This window comes from Leucoraja erinacea, chromosome 37 (assembly GCF_028641065.1).
Source record: "Leucoraja erinacea ecotype New England chromosome 37, Leri_hhj_1, whole genome shotgun sequence".
NCBI classification, from domain to species: Eukaryota; Metazoa; Chordata; class Chondrichthyes; order Rajiformes; family Rajidae; genus Leucoraja; species Leucoraja erinaceus.
In genome coordinates, this window is record NC_073413.1 from 2,174,080 (window position 1) to 2,181,041 (window position 6,962).

At 52.0% G+C, this 6,962-nt stretch overlaps 1 protein-coding gene across 2 annotated transcripts in view; it reads right to left on the reverse strand.

Moving 5' to 3' along the window:
* tcf20 (transcription factor 20) overlaps positions 1–1,917 on the reverse strand; it is an 85,915-nt gene extending 83,998 nt beyond the window's left edge. Inside the window, exon 1 of one of the 2 annotated variants that reach the window (XM_055663038.1) lies at positions 1,867–1,917. The gene's annotated coding sequence lies outside the window, so the exon portion shown is untranslated. Of the gene's footprint in view, positions 1–1,329; positions 1,467–1,866 lie in introns of those variants that run through there. The other variant, XM_055663037.1, reaches the window with a different exon arrangement.
* Between the last annotated feature and the right edge of the window lie 5,045 nt (positions 1,918–6,962).

A 6,962-nucleotide genomic window follows, 5' to 3' on the forward strand; every position in this document is an offset into this window, starting at 1 on the left:
TTTGGACACATATATACGGGTAGGAGCTCTTTAGAGGGAGGTGCCTGTTTCCAGGTTGTATATCTGGAGTCCAAGACTCTAGGCATCTACTTCTGTATCGTCAGCAACAGTTGGTGCAATTACAAAATGACTACAACAAGTTCAATCAATGAAGTCCCAAGCTGTACAACTTAAATGGCAGACGCTCAAAACACTGAATAAGATCAGATCACCAGTTTTTCTGCCCACAAGTTTCACTCTCAGAACCTGCATTTTCCTTTGTCCTATCCTTACAGAGTTTTGCAGAACAAGTCGGAAAATTTCCATGTGGATCCATCACAGACGGTGTTGGAGGTGTGGGGGGGGGGGGGGGGCAGGAGAGCTAAGAAAGGGGGGGGCCTGATTTGGGGGAATAGGAGCTTGTGGGGCATGGGGTAGACATTTTTTAGAGGGGGGCGGGTGGAGGGAAACAGGAGTAGAAAGAATGAATGTAGACCTGGCTTGGGACAGAGGGGAAAGGTTATTGGACTTTCAGATTGTTTTGAAAGCCCAGATGAGAAATTATATGCAGGGGCTATTTGCGGTGAAGGGCAAGATTGTAGATTAGGATGGGTATAGATGGAGTTATGCTTGGGGGTGCGGAGGATGTTACAAGGCTGTGTGATGGGGTGGAGGGAAGGTACGAGGTTGCGTTATGGAAGGGGTAGGTGACAAGTTGGATTAGGGAGGGAGGGCAGTTGCGATGTATTGGAAGGGAAGGTTATGTGTTGGGGGGGACAAGTACAAGGTTGTGTTGAGATGGGGGCATGTACAAGGTTGTGTGTTGGGGAGGGGGGGAGCGCAGGTACAAGGTTGTGTTGAGAAGGGGGCTGGTTACAAGGTTTTGTTGAAGAGAGGGAGATGTTTACAAGATTTAGTTGAGGAGAGGGGCAGGTTACAAGGTTGTGTGCTATGAGGGGGGCTGGTTACAAGGTTGTGTGTTACAGATGGGAATGGGGGAGGGGAGCAGTTCATCAGCTTGCGTGTTGTGAATGGTGGGCAGTTGCAATGCTGTGTTAGGGAGGGGAGGGGAGGGGTTGCAAAGTGGAATGTTGGGGCGCGGATGGTGGGGTTATGGACGGGGGGGGGGGGTGTTCAAGACCCCGGTTTTGGGAGAGGGTGCGGGGACAGCCCTGGGGGGGGGAGGGAAGGGGGGGGGAGGGGGGAGGAGGGGGGGATGAGGGGAGAGGGGAGGGAGGGAGGGAGGGGGGGGGGGGGGGGGAGGGGAGAAGGGTGGCGGGGATGGGGGAGCGAGGGTGAGGGGAGGGGAGAAGGGGGTGAGGGGAGAGGGGGGGAGGGCAGGCTCCTCACCTATCCACGTTCTTCAGAGATCGCTGCTCTCCCAGTAACTGGAACGAAGGGAGTGAATGGAGGGGAGGGCCGAGGCAGGCCCGTGAGGCCGGTGGCTGGCGCGCCATTCCGTGTGTGTGTGTGTGTGAGTGTGTGGGTGGTGGTGGGGGGTGGGGGAAGACACGGCCTGGTGCTTACCCCGAGCAAACGTGATGCCCCAACACCCCCTGGCCAATTTTGTGTCTGTGTGTGTGAGAGAGAGGACTCGGTCCTTCCCCGGTGTCCCGGGAGGTGGCAGGGAGGGAGGGAGAGGGGGAGGGGGGAGGAGGGTTGGTGAGGGGGCATCATTCCCCTCCCCCTCCCCCCGTCAACCTCCCCGGGGCCCGGCCAAGCACCGATCAAACGTGACGCCCCCTCCCATTTTGTGTGAGGGGGAGAGGAAGCCGTGCATCTCCCGGGCTGAGGTCTCTCACCCCCTCCACACACACACACACACTCGCTCCCCGGGCGGCGGTTGCCCGGTGCCGGTGCCGGTCCCGGTCCCGCGCGGGTACTCACCGCCGCTCGCGCCGCCTCCATTGCCCGCCCGCGCCCGCGCCCGCGTTCCCCCCCCCCCCCCCACACCGGCCCCCCCGCCTCCCTCCCTCCGCGTCACGTGACGCCGCAGACCCCGCCAGCCGCTCGCCGAGTTCACACCAAAGATCGGGTTCTCACTTCCCCGCTCCCATCCATCGCTCTGCGCTCGGCACTCGGCACTGCACGTCAGCGGCGCAGAGGCCACTCGGCCCGTCCACACACACCCGGCTGCCCCTGCACCGGCCGACATGTCCCACCTGCCCGCGCCTGGTCCAGATCCCTGTGTTTGTTATTTACACTGTTGTTGTTATCATTATCCATTTATTTGTTTATATATTTAAATACACTGAACTGTTTTAGTTGTTTATTATGGTGTTTACAAAGTAATGTCTACATAAGATTGAACACAACGTGCTGGAGTACCTCAGTGGATCAGGAAGCATCTGGAGAAACAGGATGGGCGATGTTTCGGGTAGGGAACCTTCCTCAGACTCGTCCCCTATCCACCTTCTCCAAAGATGCTGTTGGCCCACTGAGTTACTCCAGCACTTTGTGTCTATCTTTGGTATAAACCAGCATCTGCAGTTCCTTCCTGCACATGATTCTTGACACATTTACAGTGAGAATGTGTTGCACAAAGTTATCCTGCAACCTGGTGGGTTTTTGATGGGAAGGAACAGCATGGAAACAAGCCCATCGGCCCACTGAGTCCACGCTGACCAACGATCACCTGTTCACATCAGTTCTGTATTATCCATCTGGCAGCAATTAACAGAGACCAATTAACTTACAAATCCGAGATAGACAATAGGTGCAGGAGTAGGCCATTTTGCCCCTCGAGCCAGCACCGCCATTCAATGTGATCATGGCTGATCATCCCCAATCAGTACCCCGTTCCTGCCTTCTCCCCATATCCCCTGACTGCTATTTTTAAGAGCCCTATCTAGCTCTCTCTTGAAAGCATCCAGAGAACCTGCCTCCACCGCCCTCTGAGGTAGAGAATTCCACAGACTCACCACTCTCTGTGAGAAAAAGTGTTTCCTCGTCGCCATTCTAAATGGCTTACTCCTTATTCTTAAACTGTGGCCCCTGGTTCTGGACTCCCCAAACATCGGGAACATGTTTCCTGCCTCTAGCGTGTCCAAGCCCTTAACAATCTTATATGTTTCAATGAGATGCCCTCTCATCCTTCTAAACTCCAGAGTGGACAAGCCCAGCTGCTCCATTCTCTCAGCATATGACAGTCCCGCAATTCCGGGAATTAACCTATGCTGCACTCCCTCAATAGCAAGAATGTCCTTCCTCAAATTAGAGGACCAAAACTGCACACAATACTCCAGGTGTGGTCTCACTAGGACTCTGTACAACTGCAGAAGGACCTCATTGATCTTATGGACACAACATGCAGAAGTAATGGATAGTTAAAGATGGGTCCCGACCCATAACATGACCTATCCATTTTCTCCAGAGAGTGAAGAAGGGTCTCGACCCGAAACATCACCCTTTCCTTCTCTCCAGAGATGCTGCCTGTCCCACTGAGTTACTCCAGTTTTTTGTGTCTATATTTCATATAAACCACCATCTGCAGTTCCTCGTTATTACCGACAAACCCAAACGTCTTTGGGATGTGGGAAGAAACCAGATCACCCTGAGGAAATTCACGTGGTCACAGGGAGAACAGGCAAACTCCTCACAGACAGCACGAGAGGTCAGGATCAAACCCGGGTTGTACCCTGTTAGGCAGTGTCTCTAGCAGCTGCACCGCTGTGCCAGGAGAGATTATTTTTGGCTTTAGTCTACTGGATGGGGATCCCCCTACACACCAGGGGAAATTTACAATCATTACCAAAGCCAATTAACCTACAAACCTGTTCAAGAAGGAACTGCAGGCTGGAAAATCGAAGGTACACAAAAATGCTGGAGAAACTCAGCGGGTGCAGCAGCATCTATGGAGCGAAGGAAATAGGTAACGTTTCGGGCCGAAACACTTCTTCAGACCCTTCACCTACAAACCTGTTAGTCTTCGGAGTGTGGGAGGAAACCGGAGCATCCGGGGTAAACCCAAGTGGACACAGTGGAGAACGTACAAACTCTGTGGACAGACAGCACCTGCAGACAGGATCGAACCCGGGACTCTGGCGTTGTTAGGCAGCAACTCTACCGCTGCGCCACCCAGGTAGTTGAGGCCAGTGCTATAACATTGTTTAAAAGACACTTCGACAGGCACGTGGATGGGAAAGGTTTAGAGGGATTTGGGACAAACGCCGGCAAATGGGACTAGCGTAGATGGGCATCTTGGTCAGCATGGATAAGTTGAGCCAAAGAGCTGTCTCCCTGCTGCATTGGCCTTGGCAGTGCTGCTTCTGTTAGAATTGTGCCAAGAGATAAAACGTGCAGAATTTGTACCAACGAGGCCTGTGTTCCTTTGTTCGTAAAGGTCGAGGACGCCGTGATCAAGGCACTTGAGGACGGTGGAATGAGATGATAGAGAAACAATTTCCTTTGATTACAGAGTGGAGAGTACGGGGTGACAATGCCCTGATGTTTCAGGCCGACCTTTCCCCCACACTCACACACACACACACACACACACACACACACACACACACACACACACACACACACACACACACACACACACACACACACACACACACACACACACACACACACACCCACACCCACACCCACACACACACACACACACACACACACACACAAACGGCAGCGGAAAGCTAGAACTCCGAGCAAGCTGGGGTTCTTTGCTGCTTGCAAGGTTAAGAGTTTTTGCTTGGTTAAAGGAATGAAGAGAAATGGAGTTGAAGCACAGATCAGTCAGGATTTAACGGAGAGGCAAAGGGAGAGGGGGGTGGGGAGGGGAAGGGAAGGAGAGGGTGAAATGGAATGGAAGGGAGAGGGTGGAATGGAGTGGAGGGGGAGGGGCAAGTAAGGAGGAAAATAGACTTGAAGCACAAATCAGTCAGGATTTAATTGAGTGGCAAAGAGGAAAGGGTGGAGTGGGGGAAGGGGAAGGGGTGTGGAGCAGCGGTAGAGTTGCTACTGGAGTACCTGGTTCGATTCTGACTACAGGCTCTGTTGTCTGTGTGGACTTTGTATGTTCTCCCTGTGATCGGGTGGGTTTCTTCTGGATGGTTGGCATCGGATGGCACTGCACAGGGCAGCAGCGCGCCTTACAGTCAGTGGGACGACGGGTCACAGAGAGAAACACCACGCCCACAGGCCCTTCGGCCCATCGAGACCATGCCGGCAATAAGACACTCACCCTACACAAGTTGCATTTTTTATTCTCCCCACATACTGATCTCATCGTTAGGGGTAGCATCGTGGCACAGCGGGTCGAGCCGCTACCTCACAGCACCAGTGACCCGGGTTCAATACTGACCTCAGATCCTGTCTACGTGGAGTTTGCACGTTCTCCCTGTGACCGCGCGGGTTTCCTCCGGGTGCTCCGGTTTGCTCGTACATCCTAAAGACGAACGTGTTTGTAGGTTAATTGGCCCTCTGTATATTGTTGTTGGTGGATTGGAAAGTGGGCTATCATAGAACTAGTGTACGGATGATCTGTGAACAGCATGGATTCAGTGGGCCGAAAGGCTTGTTTCCGTCCTGTCTCTTTCAAAATCAATCTAATTTGCAGCCTCTCGGTCCTCTGCAGCAGCCATTTTTTGTGCTGCCGGCTTGGGTGCCCAGAGAGAGGGGAGAGAGACTGAGAAGAGGGGAGGGGAGGGGAGAGGGAGAGAGAGCGGGGACCTCATTGAAACACTCAGAGTTGGGAAAGGCTTGGATAGAGTGGATGTGGAGAGGATGCTTCCACTAGTGGAGAGTCTAGGACTAGAAGTCTTAGCCTCAGAATTAAAGGGCGTTATTTTAGGAAGGAGATGAGGAGAAATGTCTTTAGCCAGAGGGTGGTGAATCTGTGGAATTATTCGCCACAGACGGCTGTGGAGGCCAAGTCCGTGGATATTTTTAAGGCAGAGATAGATAGATTCTTGATCAGTACGGGTGTCAGGGGTTATGGGGAGAAGGCAGGAGAATGGGGTTTGGAGGGAGAGATAGATCAGCCATGATTGAATGGCGGAGTAGACTTGATGGGCCAAATCCTATCACTTATGACCTTATGACCTCTATGAGAGGGGAGAGAGAGAGAGATGGGAGAGAGGGGAGGGGAGAGAGAGGGAAGACAGGGTCTAGGCCCTTCCCTTGAGGTAGCTCAGGAGCACGTCAGGGGGTGTGTTTAGTTAGTTTATTGTCACAAGTATTGAGGTACAGTGAAAAGCTATGTTTTGTTGCTATCCAGTCAGCGGAGAGACTAGACATGATTACAATCGAGCCGTCCACAGTGTACAGATATAGGATAAAGGGAATAATGCTTAATGCAAGATAAAGTCCAGTAAAGTCCAGTCAAAGAGTCTGAGGGTCTCCAGTGAGGTAGATAGTAGTTCATTACTGCTGTCCAGGTGTTGATGGGATGGTTCAGTTGCCTGACAACAACCAGGACGAAATTGTCCCTGAATCTGGAGGTGTGCGTTTTCACACCTATATAACCATATAACAATTACAGCACAGGCCATCTCGGCCCTTCTAGTCCGTGCGGAACACTTACTCTCACCTACTCCCATCTACCTGCACTCAGACCATAACCCTCCATTCCTTTCCCGTCCATATACCTATCCAATTTATTTTTAAATGATAAAATCGAACCTGCCTCCACCACTTCCACTGGAAGCTCATTCCACACAGCTACCACTCTCTGAGTAAAGAAGTTCCCCCTCATGTTACCCCTAAACATTTGTCCCTTAATTCTCAAATCATGTCCCCTTGTTTGAATCTTCCCTACTCTCAATGGAAAAAAGCTTATCCACTTCAACTCTGTCTATCCCTCTATCTCTATCCCTCTAATGTTTATCCCATTTTAAAGACCTCTATCAAGTCCCTCCTTACTATATTAAGTCCCTCCTTACTATATATCTATTAAGTCCCTCCTTACTATATATAGCTATATTTAAGAGGGAGTTAGATGTGGCCCTTGTGGCTAAGGGGGTCAGAGGGTATGGAGA